Source organism: Mustela erminea, chromosome 6, assembly GCF_009829155.1.
Source record: "Mustela erminea isolate mMusErm1 chromosome 6, mMusErm1.Pri, whole genome shotgun sequence".
Classification (NCBI taxonomy): Eukaryota; Metazoa; Chordata; class Mammalia; order Carnivora; family Mustelidae; genus Mustela; species Mustela erminea.
The window spans coordinates 105,264,867-105,283,537 of record NC_045619.1 but is presented as its reverse complement, the minus strand read 5'-3'; the positions used below and the strand labels follow the sequence as shown (position 1 = coordinate 105,283,537).

The window sequence follows — 18,671 nt, the reverse complement described above, 5'->3', positions numbered from 1 at the left end:
CAATATGACAAAATATTATGACTCAGTAATTGGGAGTAAATGTATTAAAATTTCAGGTGCATTCCCTTGAAAGGCATATCGGAAATTAAGGCTTTTCACAGGCATTCTAGAGGAAACATTTTTAAAGGCAGTTGTATTTTGAAAGGTCTTTAAAAATATGGAATACGAAACATTACTTGGCACTGGTTGGTGGTATAGTTGAAGGGTATGCTAAGAGGGTGAAAGTCAGTGTCTTTTTCTCCTACATAAAGTTACCTGTTTGTGGAGTGCTTATATGCATTCATATTTTTTTCTTAGATCCCAACTCTTTGTCCTTTCTAAAAGAAAGTTTGAATTAGAGTTGGCCATTGTAACTAACCTATCGATTTGTGTCAGTATCAGCTTTAGGTGTCTTAGTATTCTTGGTCCCAAGTAAAATATAAAGCACAATATCCTTCATATAGTGATTGAGAGTATAAACTTTGCAACTAGATTTCCTGGGTTTGGATCCTAGCTCTACCATTCACTGATTGTGTGACCATATAACTTAGCTGTGCCTCAGTTTCCCCAACTGTAAAAAAAAAAAGTTGAATTACTTTACTTCAACTTCCTGAACTCAGATTTCAGATCTCTCAGAGCCAATTAGAAATCCCAGGAGAGTTTGATTACTTCTTCTTATATCAGTGTCTACAGCAGTCGCTTAGTTTATGGCCATGGAAACAGGGCCATCCAAAATAAGTAAGATGTATAGATATGGTTCAGACTTTCCATCTTCTCAGAGATAGGGGATTATTTGGGGCAAGGCAAAAGCTTAAAAACACAGTATTGATACTGTGTTTTTTAAATAAATAGATTTTATTTTTTAGAGCAGTTTTAGGTTTATAGAAAAATAAATGTAAGTACAGAGAGTTCCCATATTGTCCCTCATCCACCCCTCCCCACCTTGTCCCCTATTACTAACATTTTGCATTAGTGTGGTACATTTGTTATAATTGTTGAGCCAGTATTTATATGTTATTATTAACTAAAGTCTGTACTTTACATTAGGATCACTCTTTGTACATATATTCTGTGGGTTTTGACAAATATATAGTGGCATGTATTTACCACTACAGTATTATGCACAACATGTGTCATTGCCATAAAAATCTCCTGTGCTCTACTTACTTGTTTCTCCATAGATTTTTTGTTGTTGTTTATTTTTTTTAATCCAAGTATAATTAACATACAGTGTTTTGTTAGTTTCGGGTATACGATATAATGCTTCAACAATTTCGTACATTTCTCTGTGCTCATCAAGATAAATATACTTAATCCCCTTTATCTATTTCACTCGACCCCCCCATCCACCTCCCAGATGGCAACCACCGGTTGGTTCACTGTATTTAAGAGTTTGCTTTTTCGTTTCCTTTTTTGTAGTTCATTTGTTTTGAGTCTTAATTTCCACATATGAATGAAATCATATGGTATTTGTTTTTCTTGAACTGACTTACTTAACTTAGCATCAGACCCTCTAGGTCTGTTTTTACTATCTCTATAGTGTTGCCTTTTCCAGAATGTCGTATGTCTGGAATCATACAGTATATACAGTATATACAGCTTTTCTTAGATTGGTTTCTTTCACTTCTCAGTATACCTTTAAGGTTCCTCCATGTCTTGTGTGTGTGTGTGTGTGTGTGTGTGTGTGTGTGTATAGCTCTTTTCCTTCATCACCGAATAATGTTTCATGGTATGGACGTACCACAGTTTATGTATCCATTCACCTATTGAAGGACATCTTGGTTGCTTCCGGCTTTTGGCAATTAAGAATAAAGCCGCTGTAACCACAATGAAAATATTCATGTGCAAGTTTCTGTGTGGACAAAAGTTTTCAGCTCTTTGGGTAAATACTGAGGAGCACAACTCCCGGGTCGTATGATGAGAGTAGGTTTACTTTTGTAAGAAACTGCCAAACTTTCTTCCATAGTTGATGTGCCATTTTTTGCATTTCCTCCAGCAATAAATGAGATTTCTTATTGCTCCACATCTTTGCCAGCATGTGGTGTTGTCAGTGTTTGGGATTTTAGCCATCTAATAGGTATGCAGTGGTAACTCATTTTTTTTCTTTTTTTAATTTGCCATTCTGTAATGGCATATGATGTAGATCATCTTTTCATGTGCTTATTTGCCATCTGTATATCTTCGTTGGTGAGGAGTTTGTTTAGATCATTTGCCCATTTTTTAATTGGCTTGTTTTATTATGGTTGAGTTTTAAGAGTTCTTTGTATATTTTTGATAGGATTCCTTTATCAGATTTATGTTTGGTAAATACTTTCTCTCAGTTGACATTGTTTTTCACCTTCCCTGGCCTCAGCTTTTCTTTTATTTTTAAAAGATTTTATTTATTTATTTATTTATTTGAGAGAGAGAGAGAGAACAAGCAGGGGGAGAGGGAGAGGGAGAAGCATGCTCCTGGCTTAGCAGGGAGGCCAATGTGGGGCTTCATCCCTGGCATTATGACCTGAGTTCAAGGCAGATAGATGCTTAGCTGACTGACCAGTTGCCCCTGGTCTCTGCTTTTCTACAGTAATTTCCTAGTTGGCAGAGCTGCACATGCTTTGTACTTTTTGGTCAGTGAGGTTGAATGTCACCAAGTGGTGACACTCACATAAGCTTCCCAGCAAGATTCTCACATATATATCATGGAATAGGAAATTTTTACCTTGCTTTTTCTAATATTCTCACCTCCCCTTATAAAGATGTCTTTATAAGGATACAAATAGTTCCCCAATTTATAGCTGTACTGATGTTCCAAATGTTGGTATGAATTGGTTGGTTGGCATTTAGGATGTTTTCCCAAAGAAAAATCTTGGTCTTGTTCCTGATTGTAGAGGAAATACTTTCAGTCTGTCACCATTGTGTATTATGTTTGCTGTAGGCTTTTCATATATGACTTTTATTATGTGGAGGTAGTTTCCTTCTATTTCTAGTCTGTTGAGGGCTTTTATCTTGAAAGGATCTTGAATTTTGTCCAGTGCTTTTTCTACATCAAATGTTTTTGTTTTTGTTTCTTTATTTTGTTGATGTGTGCCTGTTTTTGAGAAGCAGGGTGACAGAGGGAAAGAACAGGGACTTTGGTGTCTTACATATAAAAATGTGGCTTTGTTTTTTTAATTTATGTGAACTTAAGCTTGGTTTAGTAAATTACCTAAACTCCTGGAGCCACCCTTTTTCATCTATAAAATAACTAAAATAATAGCAACCTGGGGCACCTGTGTGGCTCAGTGGGTTAAGCCTCTGCCTTCAGCTCAGGTCATGATCTCAGGGTCCTGGGATTGAGCCCCACATCGGGCTCTCTGCTCAGCAGGGAGCCTGCTTCCCCCTCTCTCTCTGCCTGCCTCTCTGCCTACTTGTGATCTCTGTCTGTCAAATAAATAAATAAAATATTTTTAAAAATAGCAACCTTATATGGTTCAAAGGAACAGTAAGTAGATTTTTATGTATAAAGGCCTAAGCACTCTCCCTAGCAAATAGAACCTTTTTCTTTCCTTTTATCTCAATGACATGTGTTTATTATTATTGTATTTCTGTTGTTGTTAGGCTTTGCATTCATATTAATATTATTGGTTGGGTTCATATTAATATTACGGTTTTTGGTGTTTTTTTTTACTTTTAAGGAGACTTGTAAGGAAACTTGCAGTAGACTTAAAAAAGAACAAGATAAATAAATTTAAAGCTATTTTAAAAGACAAAGGTAAAATATCTGTGGTGTTAGAATACATATGATCAAGGGATAACTAAATTATGATAATTTATTCAGAATATGACTCCAGTATATCAAACAAGCAAAGGATTTAGATTATTGAGGAGAGACTTTGGACATTAAATTGTTTTTTATACCCTTGAGCAGGTTTATCTAAATGTTGACTACCAAGAGAGAGAATTTCCACTTTATGTATGATCAGCGCTGGTCATACTGCTGGTGGAAGTATGAGTTGATGTAGTTTGTTTGGGAAGTTAGTTTGGCAATAAAACTAGTCATACCTTTCGCCCAGTCTTCTTCCAAAAAGGATTTAGATCTACCCTTAGTAATCCTATTGCTGGGACTCTGTCTCAAGAAGAAGCCTTGAAATGCAGACACAAGCTTTATTTAAGTTTAATTATTATTGAGGTATTACCTCTGTACAGTAAATGTACAGTGTGATGACTATTTTATATATGTATATATCCCTATGACACAGCTATAGAACATTTCTATCACCCAGAAAGTTTCCTTGTGCCTCTTTCCAATTTTATCTTTCCTCTACCCTCCGCCCCACAATGGTAACCATTTTTTAAATTTCTATCATCAGAAATGCTTTTGGTGGTTCTTGAACTAATACAAGTGAAACCATACAGTATATACTGTTTCATGCAAGGCTGTTTTCTTTTCTTTTCTTTTTAAGATTTTATTTACTTGAGAGAGAGAGAGAGAGACAGAGAGAGACAGAGATAGCAAGAGCCAGTACAAGCAGGGAGGAAAGGGAGAGGCAGGCTCCCTGTTCAATCTCAGGACCCTGGGATCATGACCTGAGCCAAAGCCTGATGCTTAACCGACCAAGCCACCCAGAGGTGGCTTTTTTTTTTTTTTTTAAAGATTTTATTCATTTATTTGACAGAGAGAGATGACAAGCAGGCAGAGAGGCAGGCAGAGAGAGAGGAGGAAGCAGGCTTCCTGCTGAGCAGAGAGCCTGATGCGGGGCTCCATCCCAGGACTCTGAGATCATGACCGGAGCCGAAGGCAGTGGCTTAACCCACTGAGCCACCCAGGTGCCCCTGTAAGGCTGTTTTCAATCAGCATAATGTTTTTGAGATTTAACCATATCGTTGTGTTTGTTACCAGTTCTTTTTATTGCTGAATAATAATCCACTGAATGAATATACCACAGTTTGTTTTTTTGTTCTTCTGTTCGTAGACATGTGATTCGAGTTTTTAGCTTTAAGAACATTCTTGTACAACTTTTTGTAGGTATACGTGCTAATTTCTTCTGGATATAAATCTTATTGTTATTAAATTAGCAACAACTATGAGGGGTGCAGAGCGTGAGAGCTGTGGTGTACAGCCACGGTGCCCTGGTGCACCCTGCCGGCTCTGGCCTTGGAGGGCGGGGTGGACGGCAGGCCCGGTCTGACCATCGGCGAGCTGCCTATGCCCTCTCTGCTCCACGTGCATAAATTCATACACAGACATGAATGGATAACAAGAGAAAATGGTTTTGGAACTATGGACATCAGAAATTTTACACAGGAACCTTTGGGAGATGTTGTGATATAGTTTACTGTAGTCTGTCTAAAGTTGGGACAGAATTGAGCAAATAATGTGAGTTTGGTGCTTTGAAAAGTATGAAAGCTGCTAGTGAGCTCTGTTCTTTATCAGGAGAAATAACTGAAATTGATAAAGCCTTCCAGAAAATCCAGGACTTGCCAACAAATCATGTTATGAACATGGTTGGCTGATCAAGATAAACTTAGTAATCCTTCAGAACTGGATGAATTAATGAGTGAAGAAGCATCTGAAAAATTCATAAAATCTACTGAGGAGTGAAAATGGAACCCCTAAATAAAATACTATGAAATTAAAAAAAATGAATATGCAACAGCATAAATATCCAACAATAGGGGAATAAATTGGTATAGATAAAATATTATGCAGCCACTAAAAATTGTGCTTATAAAAACAAAGGAAGGGGCACCTGGGTGGCTCAGTGGGTTAAAGCCTCTGCCTTCGGCTCAGGTCATGATCTCAGGGTCCTGGGATCGAGCCCCACGTCGGGCTCTCTGCTCAGCGGGGAGCCTGCTTCCTCCTTTCTCTTTGCCTGCCTCTCTGCCTACTTGTGATCTCTTTCTGTCAAATAAATAAATAAAATCTTTAAAAAAAAAAAGAAAAAGTTGACGCTATATGACTTGGAAAAAATAATGCATTATTATTATGTAGTTTAATTTATTTTTTAATTATCCTATGCTGGGAGTAAGTTACTTTCCTAATAGAAAAAAATACACTTTAAAAATCTGAGTGAGGATCCTCATGCTTTAGATTCTGTGAACTTTGATTATGTAGACAGTAGAGGGTAGTCAATTGAACTTCTTTTGTATCTTTCTTGTACAACTTAGCTTGTATGACTTTTATTTGAATTACAGATGTTTCCCAGTTGTGGATCAATTATGTATATCAGATGGAATAGTCGTTCGTTATGTGGTAAAAGATTCATTTCCATTAGTAATTAAAAACATGCAAGTAAACAACTTTAAGTTACTTTTTAAAAAAAGATTTACTTATTTTATTTTGGAAAGAGAGAGAAAGGGAGTGAGCACAAGCAAGAGGGGCAGAGGGAGAAGGAGAGTGAATTCTAGCAGACTCCATACCCAGCGCGGAGTACAACCCGGGCTAGATCTCGCTTGAGATCGGGATGGTGAGATCAGAACCTGAGCGGAAGTGAAGAGTCGGCACTTAACCGACTGTGCCGCCCAGGCGCCCCTTAAATTACTTTAATATATCATTAACCTAACAGAGATAACATCCCAAATTGGCCAGAGCATAGAGAAATAGGTTTTTAACTTGCTGGTAACAATGTAAGTTTATAAAGTTCTATTTTGGGGAAAAACAATTTAGAAGAATTATAGGTAAGGACTCAAAATAGTATAGTTTATAACTTTTGACTTGAAAATTCCACTTTGAAGAATTCATTGCTGTTCTGTAGTGACACAAAGAAGTTCTGCATTCAGCAGAGGGAACAAATCCATCTTACCAGTGGGGTAGGACACTTTAACCATAAAGATATGATGTGTATATGAATTTTGTCAATAAAAGTGGACATATACATAGAAAAAATAATTGAAAAAAAACCCAAAATGAGTTTTCAGAGTGATCACTGGCAAATCTGTGCATGTGTTGAATTTATAATGCACTTAAAAAAGTCAATTTTACTGTATGATGATTTAAAAAATTAGTACAGACAAACTCAGTTTGAGGAAAAGAAAAAAGTAGATGAAGGTACTGATAAGAATTAGAAATTGATTGTGATGTGAGAGTTTATAGTACATTGGGACTTTTTCTGTAAAGTTTTCTTTTTAAGATTTTATTTATTTGACACAGAGAGAGAGATCACAAGTAGGCAGACAGGCAGGCAGAGAGAGAGGGGGAAGCAGGGTCCCCACTGAGCAGAGAGCCTGATGCGGGGCTTGATCCCAGCACCCGGAGATCATGACTTGAACCGAAGGCAGAGGCTTAACCCATTGAGCCACCCAGGCACCCACTATAAAGTTTTTTTTAAAATACTTTAAGAGATCACCTATAAATACATTTGTATTATGTATGTATTATGTGTGTTTGTATTATGTTTGTGTTTGTGTGCTAAATCACATTGAATCATTGAATCACAAGTTCTTACTCTTTGCCAGTTTTTGAATGACTGCTCTAATGGGGGATAGGAAACTGACATAAATATACTACCAGGATATTCAGGATAAGTATATTTAAAAATGTTCAGAGCACTGTTGAAGTAGAACAGAGGAAATTATTATGGAGAAATTGAGGACTTTTGCATAGAAAAGGTGTGTGGTTCTGTTTTAGGTTTTGTTTTTTAGATTTCAGGGGCTGTTCATTCAATGTTAGGTCATTTATTCCCATAGAGAGGATTCTTTTTACAGTGACATTTTATTTTATTTATTTATTTTTTTAAAGATTTTTTATTTATTTATTTGCCATAGAGAGAGATCACAAGTAGGCAGAGAGACAGGCAGAGAGAGAGGGAGAAGCAGGCTCCCCGCTGAGCAGAGAGCCCCATGTGGGGCTCGATCCCAGGACCCTGGGACCATGACCTGAGCTGAAGACAGAGGCTTAACCCACTGAGCCACCCAGGTGCCCCTACAGTGACATTTTAAAAGAGATGTTTCATTTATCACAAATTTACTGTGAACCTGTACCAAGATATTTATTTATTTAATCAATATATATGTTTTATTTAAAGAGCATTATTCTATAGCACTTTTATAGGCTGTGGAACACAGCCAAAGTGAGAGCTCAGTGTAATAAGTAATGCTCACCACAAGATTCCTAAGTCAAGAAGGGAAGCATGGACTAGACCATCTTACTAAGGCAGGGATATACTTAAAACTTTTTTTTATCCAGAAAATGGTTCCTCTCTCTTCATGTTTTAAAAAATAGTTTTCCTCCCTGTTCTTCAGTTTGGATAATTTTTACTGATATATGATGTTTTTCCTTTTTCTTTGGAAAAAACAAATTTCTTTAGAATCATTTTAAAAGTATATATATATATATATTTTTTTTTAAATTTATTTGTCAGAGTGAGAGAGAGCGTGAACACAGGCAGACAGAATGGCAGGCAGAGGCAGAGGGAGAAGCAGACTCCCTGCCGAGCAAGGAGCCCGATGTGGGACTCGATCCCAGGACGCTGGGATCATGACCTGAGCCGAAGGCAGCTGCTTAACCAACTGAGCCACCCAGGCGTCCCTAAAAGTATATTTTTAAAAGATTTTATTTGTGTATTTGACAGAGAGAGAGAGAGAGAGAGAACAAGCAGTGGGAGAGGGAGAAGCAGGCTTCCGACTGAGCAGGGAGCTTAATGTGGGGCTTGATCCCATGACCCCAGGATCATGATCTGAGCCAAAGGCAGGTGCCTAACCGACTGAGCCACCCAGGCACCCCAGAATAATTTTTTATTGTGTTCTGAACATTATGCACAGCACATTGTAAAGACTCTAGATTCTGTTATTTTTCCATGAAGACTGTTCATTTTTTTCAGTTGGTGTAGATTACTTATTTGAACTGCAGACTGGGCTGGAAGGCAGCCCTGAGATCTCAGTTTGGTTCTTAGTCTTACCAGGATCGGTTGGAGTTGGCCCCATGCATGCTTTGTTTGGGGTCAACTAGATATTAGGGCTAAATTTAGTGTGCCTGCCAAAGATAAAGATTTGGGGTTCTCAGTCATGGTGATAGATAGTTGACATAGGGTATGGCCTGTAGATCAGCATGTAATCCTAAATGGAATAATGGTCAACAGAAGAGGTCGGAAAGTAAAGGGGTATAAGTATCGTGATGGCTGGGGCTAATTCCTTGTTCATTCCTGTATCCTTAGTGCCTACCTCAGTGCCTGGTATGTAGGGCACGCTTAAGAGTTGCTGACTGAATTTAATGAAAGGAACAGTTAGGTAAGAGTAGAACAATGGGGATTTCAAGAAAACAAGAGAGGAGAAAATTTCAGTAAGGAACTGGTGGTTATTTTTGTTAAATACTTCAAGCAAGTCAAGCAGGAATGAAAGGTGAAAACAAGCTATTATTTTTGGCAATGGGAGGAAAAGTTTCAGGGGAATGAGGGAATAGAGCCAGACTGCAATGAGTTGAGAAGTGAATTATAGTTGGAATAGTGAGAGGAAGTGTTGGTTATCCTGAAGTTATTTGATGATGATGGAAGTAGAGATAGATAAGGTCTGGGAAGGCAGCTTTTTAAAGAGTAATTGTGAGCCGAGGAAAGAAGCTACTAGAGATGGAGAAGCTGGAGAGGGAGGAGCAGTATTCGTTGTAATTCTAGGGAAATGGGCCAGAATCAGTTCTCCAGTATCAGAGTTTACTTTATGGGGAGGAACGTCTTCTGTGATAGGAAGGGAGAGGAAGCACGTGTATTTTTATGAGTATGGTTGGAGAGGAGAATGAGAAAAGGCCTCTGTGTGGCCCTTGGGCCCTCTTGAGAGAGGAGTAACAGAGTAGCTAAAATCTAATTCATATGATATGTTTTATTCTCCAACTTACATGCTTTTTAAAAAAAATTTTAAAGTTTATTTATTTAAGTAATCTCTACAACCCAATATGGGGCTTGAACTCACGACCCAAAGATCAAGAGTCACACGCTCTTCCAACTGGGCCCGCAGGGGCCCGTCCAACTTGCATGCTTGTTTATTGTGCATATTTTTGAGGCAAGCCTGATCTTAGGTCTTTACTTCCAAATATTTATAAAAGGCCTGAAGAATGTGTGTGGGAACACATTGCAGTTAGATTTAACATTGAATATGTTGGAGACTTTTCATCATTATAGTTTGTAAAAGCTTAATATATATAGTTTGCGTTAGTGTAACATTATGTTGACACTCATGCTGTAGTCGGAACTGGACTGAATTATTGTTTAACTCCCTTTGTAGGTGGATTTAAAAAACACTTTTATTGAGGTGTAATTGACATACATCAAACCGCACATTTAAAGTGTACATGTATGGGGCGCCTGGGTCGCTCAGTGGGTTAAAGTCTCTGTCTTTGGCTCAGGTCATGATCCCAGGGTCCTGGGATCAAGCCCCACATCAGTTTCTCTGCTCGGCAGGGAGCCTGCTCCGCCCCCTACCCCCATCCCACCCCTGCCTGCCTCTCTGCCTACTTGTGATCTCTGTCTGTCAAATAAACAAATAAAATTTTAAATGGTACATGTTGATGAGTTTTGACATACGTATACCCCTGTGATACCATCATTACAGTCAAGATAATGATCCCCCAGATTTTCCTTTTGCCACTTTATAATCCGTCCTTCCTTCTCACTGTCAGATACCCCCTGCTTTTTGTCACTGTTGATCAGTTTGTGTCTTCTAGAATTTTACGTAAGTGTCATCCTACAGTGTGTTCTCTTTCTTGTCCTTAGCAGAATGGTGTTGGTATTCATCCATTTTTGTCATGTGTATCCGTTTTCTCCTGTTTAGGGCCAGATAGTATTTCTCATAAAATTTATCTGTTCATCCAATGATGGACATTTGGGTCACTTTCACATTTTGGCTAATAAAAATAAAACTGCTTAAAATATTTAAAAATAAAGCTGCTTTGAACATCCATAGATACATTTTTTCTTTTCTTTCCTTTTTTTTTTTTTTTGTGTGTGTGTGTACATATGCTTTCATGTCTCAGGTGAATTTTGGAGTGGAGTGCTTGGATCAAATAGTGGGTATATGTTTGACAGTTTTTCAAAAGTAGCTGAAAGAGGTTGCACATTTTGCACGCACCTGCTGGTTGATCAGCCACGTGAGTTCAAGTTGCTCTACATCCTCACCAACACTGCTGGTCAGTCTTTAATTTCTAGCCTTTCCGGTGGTTATGTATTGACATTTCATTGTGGTTTTAATATGAGCTGAAGGCAGACGCTTAACCAGCTGAGCCACCCAGACGCCCCTTTTGTCTTTTTGATACTAACTGTTCCGACAAGTGTGAGGCAGTATCTCACTGTGGTGGTGGATTGCATTTTTCTCATGATCAGTGATATTGAGCACTTTTTCATGTACCTGTTGGCCATCTGTCTGTCTTTGGAAAAATGTCTATTCAGATCTTCTGCCTGTTTTCAAATCAGATTCTTAGGGGGGTGGTTTGCATACAAGTTCTTTTTATATTTTGGATTTCAACCCCTTATCAGCTATATGATTGCAAATTTCTCCTCCCATTCAATAGGGAGGAATGTTCTATTTATTCTGTTTTATTCTGTTTATTTTTTCCTTTGCTGTGTGGAAACTTTTTACTTTGATGTAGTCTCACTAAAGCGTTTATTTTTATGAAGTCCAGTTTGTTGATTTTATTGATTTTTAGTATGTATATTTAAGTAAAAGACAAAACCAAACCTACAGTTTTTCTCGCAGAAGTGGGAGTGGGAAAAATAGAGCCTAGGTGGCTCAGTCATTAAGCGTCTGCCTTTGGCTCAGGTCATGATCCCAGGGTCCCTGGGATCGAGCCCCATGTCAGGCTTGCTGCTCAGAGGGGAGTCTGCTTTTCCCTCTCCCTCTACCCCTCCCCCAACTTATTCTCTCTTGCTCTCAAACAAATAAATAAAAATTAAAAAATTAAAATAGAGCTTCTATATGATCCAGTAATTCTATTCCTCGGTATTTATCAAATACTTAAGTCAAATCTTTGATTAAGTATGAATAATGACTAGATGTAAGAATTAAAAAATGACATTGCTTTATGTAATTACTTGTCTTCAGTTACTCAACCTTTTCCCCTCCATCTTTACTGTAATATCACCTTTTTAATAATTCATTATCACACATAATACATGTATTTCTGATTGAGTTGGACCAGAGTTTCATAAATTGTTTTTATTGTAACTTCATACAGGCAGCTAATGACTAAAGATTTACGGTTAGGAATTTCTCAAACTAAAATAAATGAATTGCCTTCCAAGTTGTCCCCTTTATCAATCCACATTGGCATTTATTGCATTTATTTAAATAAAATAGGAGAAGCCTTTCTTTCTCTCTTCTTAACTAATTCCTGAAACTAAAAAGTATCATTTTTGATGTTATGAAGCCATAATATAATCAGTAAAGGAAGTGCTCACTCAAGTTACTATGAGAAAAGCCATGAGCTGCTCACAGCCTTCAGTTATGCAAGTCTTAGCAGGCTGCATTCCTGGCAGGGATGGTGTTTACTCCCTCCACAGAAGGAGGCTGTTTCGCTTCCTGTATCACTGGCCAAATTGCAGCTAAGTGCTGATTACAGCATCCTTATTATCTGGCCCCATGTAGGAGGCAGCAAGAAGCCTCCCCTGACTGGATAGCAGCAATGGATTTTTGTGTTAGAAAAATTTATTCCTTTTTTTTTTTTTTTTTTTTTTTGGCATGCTGAGAGAAATTGACAAGAATGTTAAAAATGTAGAGTAATCATAGACTCTAGTAGGTCATCAATACGTTATTAAATGCTTCAAACTTGGGGCACCCTGCAGGGCTTAGTCGGTTAAGCATCTGCCTTCCACTCAGGTCATGATCCCAGAGTCCTGGGATGGAGCCCTGCATTGGGCTTCTTGCTCAGCAGGGAGCCTGCTTCTTCTCCCTCTGCCTGCTGTTCCCCCTGCCTGTGCGTGCTCTCTCTCTCTCTCTCTCTCTCTCTCTGTCAGATAAATAAATAAAATCTTCAAAACCAAATGCTTCAAACTATTTGGCAACATGGTTTGTTGTGTATAGCTCTAGACTAGCAATTCAGTGAATAATGTTTTAAAGTAAGCTCTAAGTGTCTTAGGCATTTGTCTTGGGCAAATTTCATTATTGTTCCATATCATCTCCTTAGAAATTCCACACATATTGTGTGTGCAAATTAGGCACTAGATTAAAGGGCATGTGGATTTTTAAGTGTGCTGTGAAATGCACATTACACAAAATGTCTGATTCCTTGTTTTTTTCCCTCTAATTTCTTATTTTGAAGAAAGTTTAATATGCTAAAATCTAGAAAGAAAAGTATATTGATAACCTATGCCCTTCACCTACAGTCACTGCTTACTAATGTTATTTTTTAGTATCTCACTTTAAACAATCTTTTAAATTAGATGTACAAAGAAGTTGTAAAAATGTAAGAGAATTCCTTGACCAAGTTTCCCCTGATGTTAATATCTTACATAATCATAGTAAGTTACCAAAACCAGGACATTAATACTGATTCAGTACCATTAACTAATCCACCGGTCTTTTTGGGGTTTTGCTAGTTTTCTCACTAATGTCTCTTTATAGTTTGGTATCCAAATCCAGAATCCTGTAGTCTACTTAATTGTCACATCTCTTTAGTATTCTCCAACCTTCTTCAACCTGCGTTGTGTCTCAGTCTTTCTTTCTCTTTCCTGAACCTGAGGCTTTTTTAAAAAATCAAAGTAGAGTTGACACATAGTCTTCCGTTAGTTTCAGGCGTACAATATAGTGATTCAACAACTCTGTGCTCTGCTCACCACCAGTGTAGCTCCCGTCTGTCGCCATACAAGGCTGTTTCAGTACCATTGACTCCATTCCCTATGCTGGACCTTTCATCACTTTGACTTACTCATCCCCTAACTGGAATCTGTAACTCCCACTCCCCTTCCTCCCTTTTGATCTTCACCCTTTTGAAGAGCACTGGCCATTTATTTTGTTGGCGGGTTTCTCAGATTGGCTTCCTCTGCTCTTTGCTCTTGATTAAATTGAGGTTGTATATTTTTGGCAAGAACTGCCAACATGATTCTGTGCCTTTCTTGCTACATCATATCAGGAGGAACATTGTGTTGTTCTGTCTTCTTACTGGTGATGTTAATCTTAATCCCTTAGGTAAGGTCTTGTCTTCCAGGTTTCTCCACTGTGAAGTTTCTAATGTTTCCCATTGGAATCAGTAATTATCTTATGGGCAGATACTTTGAGACTATGCAGATATCCTGTTTCTCATCGTATTTTCACCCACTAATTTTAGCAGCCATTGATGATTCTTGCCTGTAGTAATTATTACTGTGGTGTTTGACTTTGGTGACTTTCTATTTCCATCATTCCTTTTATCTTTTTTAATTGGATTTTTTTTTTTTTTTCTGTAAGGAAGAGCTGTACCTTCTTCTTGGTTCATTCATTCATTTTATTTATCTGTATCATTATAGACTCATGGATACTCAGAGACTTGTGGCTCCCCTATCCATACTACCCAGTTCCTGTTCCCTCATTATTTCTACCTTATTCGCTCTCCTACAAGACCACAATACTATTATCACATGTGGGACACTTCACGTGAATATACTGATAATCCTGGTCTGATGTGCCATTCATAGTCAGATATCCCCAGTGCACCCACAGTAGTCTTCACTGTATGTTTTGATCTGTAATTCAAAGATTCTGTATTATATTTTCTTGCCAGAAATCTCTTAAATCTCCTCCACTCTAACCTAGAGCTGTTTTTATTGTCTCTCTTAGTAAGGATGCTTTTGAAGAATCGTGAGAGTTGTCTTGCAGAATTTCCCTCCACTTAGTTTGTTTCCTCTTGAATAGATTTAGAACAAACATTGTTGGCAGGAATGTTGCATATATTATATTGTATGTATTCTTTTCAGTACATCACATCAGGTGCGTCAGTGTGTCAGTGTGTCCCCTCATAGTTGCTGTATCCCTTCATTTGGTTAAGGTGATACCTGCCAGATTTCCTCATTGTAATGTTACCTTTTCCTCTTTGTAATTAATATAATCTGTGGGGAAGATACTTGAGATTGTGTTGACTACCCTGCTTCACTCAGTGGTAATAGAATCCATCAATGTTTCTTGCAAGAGTCAATTATTAATATGGTAGTTATAAAGTCATGATAGTCTACTTCTATTATTCATTCTATATTTATTAGTTGGCATTATTCTGTAATGAAGATTTTTGTTATACCATTTATTTATTTAGAATTAGTTTAGACTCATGGACTTTTTTATATACAAAAAATTTTGTATATATAACTTTTATATATATAAAGCTGTATAATAACAGCTTTATTAAATGTAATTCATATAACATACGATACATCCCTTTAAAATAGACACACTTGGGCGCCTGGGTGGCTCAGTGGGTTAAAGCCTCTGCCTTTGACTCAGGTCATGATCTCAGAGTCCTGGATCGAGCCCCGCATCCGGCTCTCTCCTTGGCAGGGAGCCTGCTTCCTCCTTTTTCTCTCTGCCTGCCGCTCTGCCTACTTGTGATCTCTGTCAAATAAATAAAATCTTAAAAAAAAATAAAAGATACACCTCACTGGTTATTAATATATTCACTAAAGTGTGCAGCCATTACCACAGTTAACTTTAGACATTTTCATCACTTTAAAAAGACATTCCATGCCCTTTAGCTATAATCCCCCAACTTTCATCCCCCCAAGACTGTAAGCAATCACTAATCTACATTCTGCCTTTATAAATTTGCCTGTTCTGGACATTTCAAAAAACCAAATCATATAGGGGCACCTGGTAGGCTCAGCTGGCTAAGCGTCTGCCTTCAGCTCGGGTCATGACCCAGAACCCATTTCCCTCCCTCTGCCTGCCCCTCCCCTTGCTCATTCTCTCTCTCTCTCTCTCTCTCTCTCTGTCAAATAAATAAAATCTTGAAAAATAAATGGAATCATACAATATGTGTGGTCTTTTGTTGATTGGCTTCTGTCATGTAGCATAATGTTTTCCAGGTTCTCCCATGTTTCAGTAGCTACTCCTTTTTATGGCTGAATAATACCCCATTGTATAGATAAACCAGATTTTGTTTACCTGTTCATTAGTTGATGGACACTTGAGATGTTTCCACTTTTGGGCTCTTGTGAATATTGCTGCTATAAAAATTTGTATGCAAACAACAATGTAAATGTACTTAATACCACTGAACTTAAAAATGGTTAAAATGTAACATTTTATGGTACCTGTTTTTACCACAATAAAAAAATGAAGAAAAAAATTTATGAAATGTCCGTGTGATGGACTATTATATAGCAGCTTAATATTATATTTCAAAAACCTAAAACATAAAAGATGCTTATGATATAATCTTAAGTTAAAATGGTACAAAAAGATGTTTGTTTCCTTGTTAGCAGGGATTGTATCTCAAGATGGTAGGATTATGAAGAGACTTTCATTTTCTTTATAAATTTTTTCAAAATATACAAAATGAGTATGCATTGTTTTTATAATCAATGAAGAAAAACACTAGCAAGAGAAAAAAATCATACAAAAAGGGTTTGGCACCGTCTTCTTAACACATGTATTATCTCAAAAATCCTTTCAATTAAAGAAATAATAGGGTGAATAGGTGAAGAACATTCACAGATACAAAATCCTGTTATAAAATAAGGCATGATGATAAAAAGTATAGCAAAGGGAATATAGCCAGTAATATTGTAATAATGTTTTATGGTGACGGATATGGTGACTATCCTTACTGTGGTGAGCCTTGCATTATATATATGTTAAATATATATTATGCTACATGATATTATATATATGATGCTCCTAAACATAATGGAGACTAGTAGTTCAAGAGAATGATATTCTTTGGGCATAATTATGTGCCACACTTGAATGTTGGGTCTGTTTTTCTAGCATGTATGTTTAGGACGTTCCCTGTTTGTGTCAAGTAAGTGGGAAATTTTCCATGAGAAAAATGGGAGGAAACATAGTAATTCCATTTCTTTTACTCTGTAGGGATTCTTTCTGTTTTGTGTTGATTTACTAACCAGGCTTGCTTAGGCTGGCTATTCAACAACTTTGTTTGAAAGAAAGGAGAGAGTACTAAAGGAGGAAATGGAAATTTAGTAAGATCATTTTCCAGGTTAGACTAGAAATTCTAGTTTAGATTAATATAAATATATAAAATATATCATTTCTGCTAAATTATAATTGAAAGGAAGAGCTCAAAGAAAGTGTAGCTTTGATGTATAGTAGGTATCTACCTGTTACAATGATGTAGCATCTTTTTAGTGCCTCTCTTGTTCAGGTCAGAACAAAACCTGTTTATTTAAATTGTCTGTTCAGCTTGCCCAGGCTTGATGAAAGGAATTAAGTGGTGTCTAGATAGGCATTGAAGATACACCTGGTTTCCTCACTATTAGAGGCCTCAAGAGAAATGTTTGAGGACTTCAGTTGTGTGTCAGAATTTACCATAATTGAGGTTTTTAACATTGTGTGTGTGTGTGTGTGTATGGGCTAAGGTGGTGGGATAGGATGATTTCTTTTCCATGCCAGGGGATTTTGCAATTGTGATGTAGTATTGAGAGCAGAGTGAGGTAGAGGAAAAACAAAATTCATAGCAGTAACTGTTGAAAATACTAGTATATAAGTGCATTTTTATTCTACCTTACCCATTCCTGTATATTCATATTTTTTCCTATACATATGTATATTCATAATTTTTTGTCCTGGTCATTTTCTTTAAAAAGAAAAAGGTTATTTTATTTTATATTTATTTTAGGAAGAGAGTACAGGTGGGGGGCAAAGGGAGGGGTAAAGAGAATCTGCAGGAAGATTCCCCACTGAGTGCAGAGCCCTGATGCAGGCTACCAGGTTCTCATGACCCATGAGATCTTGACCTGAGCCCAAACCAAGAGTCAGACGTTCAAGCAACTGAGTCACCCAGGCTCCCCATCTTAGTTGTTTTATGTAGAATTTTTTCAAATTCTAATACTAATGAATGTCCACTGAATACTAATAATATTCTAGCACTATATTCATAAAGCTAGGATTTTAAAATATATGAATGAGGATTAAAAACACTAAGAAAAACAGGAACATATCTAGGAGAAAGGTTAGGAGCCCACAGAGTCAAGACATGGTTATATCATATCTGTCATTTTTATTTGTTTATTTTTCCCTTTTATTTTTTTTAAGTAGGTTACACACCCAGAGCAGAGCCCAATATAGGGCTCAAACTCATGACCCTGAGATCAAGACCTGAGCTGAGGGGTGCCTGGGTGGCTCAGATGGTTAAGTGTCTGCCTTTGGCTCAGGTCATCATCTTCAGGTCCTGGGATTGAGGCCCACATCGGGCTCCTGGCTCAGCGAGGAGTCTGCTTGTCCCTCTCCCTCCTCCCCCCATTCATGCTCTCTCTCAAATGAATAAATAAAATCTTAAAAAAAAAAAAGACGAAGCTGAGCTCAAGAGTCTAAACTGATTGAGCCACCCAGGCACCCCTGTTTGTCTGTCTTTTGAACTGGGAAAAGGAGATGATTTATTTTGAATACCCAGCTTTTTTTTTTTTTTAAGCATATAGTTTATAAGGAAATTAATAGAGGGGAACTGTCAGAGAACCAGAATGTCATCTATATTTTTGTCTAAGGGGTTATTAAATCTGTTTACAGGTTAGTAGGCAGGAGGAGCCTTGGAGATAGTATGTATCTAAGTTGCTACGCATTATGAAAATGCACCTTCTAAAAATATGTGAAGGGAGTGGTAAACCATTAAGCCA

The 18,671-nt window shown here is 37.4% G+C and overlaps 1 protein-coding gene across 5 annotated transcripts in view; it reads left to right on the top strand.

Moving 5' to 3' along the window:
* Positions 1–18,671, top strand: part of TULP3 (TUB like protein 3) — a 68,727-nt gene that overhangs the window by 14,767 nt on the left and 35,289 nt on the right. The window lies entirely within an intron of this gene.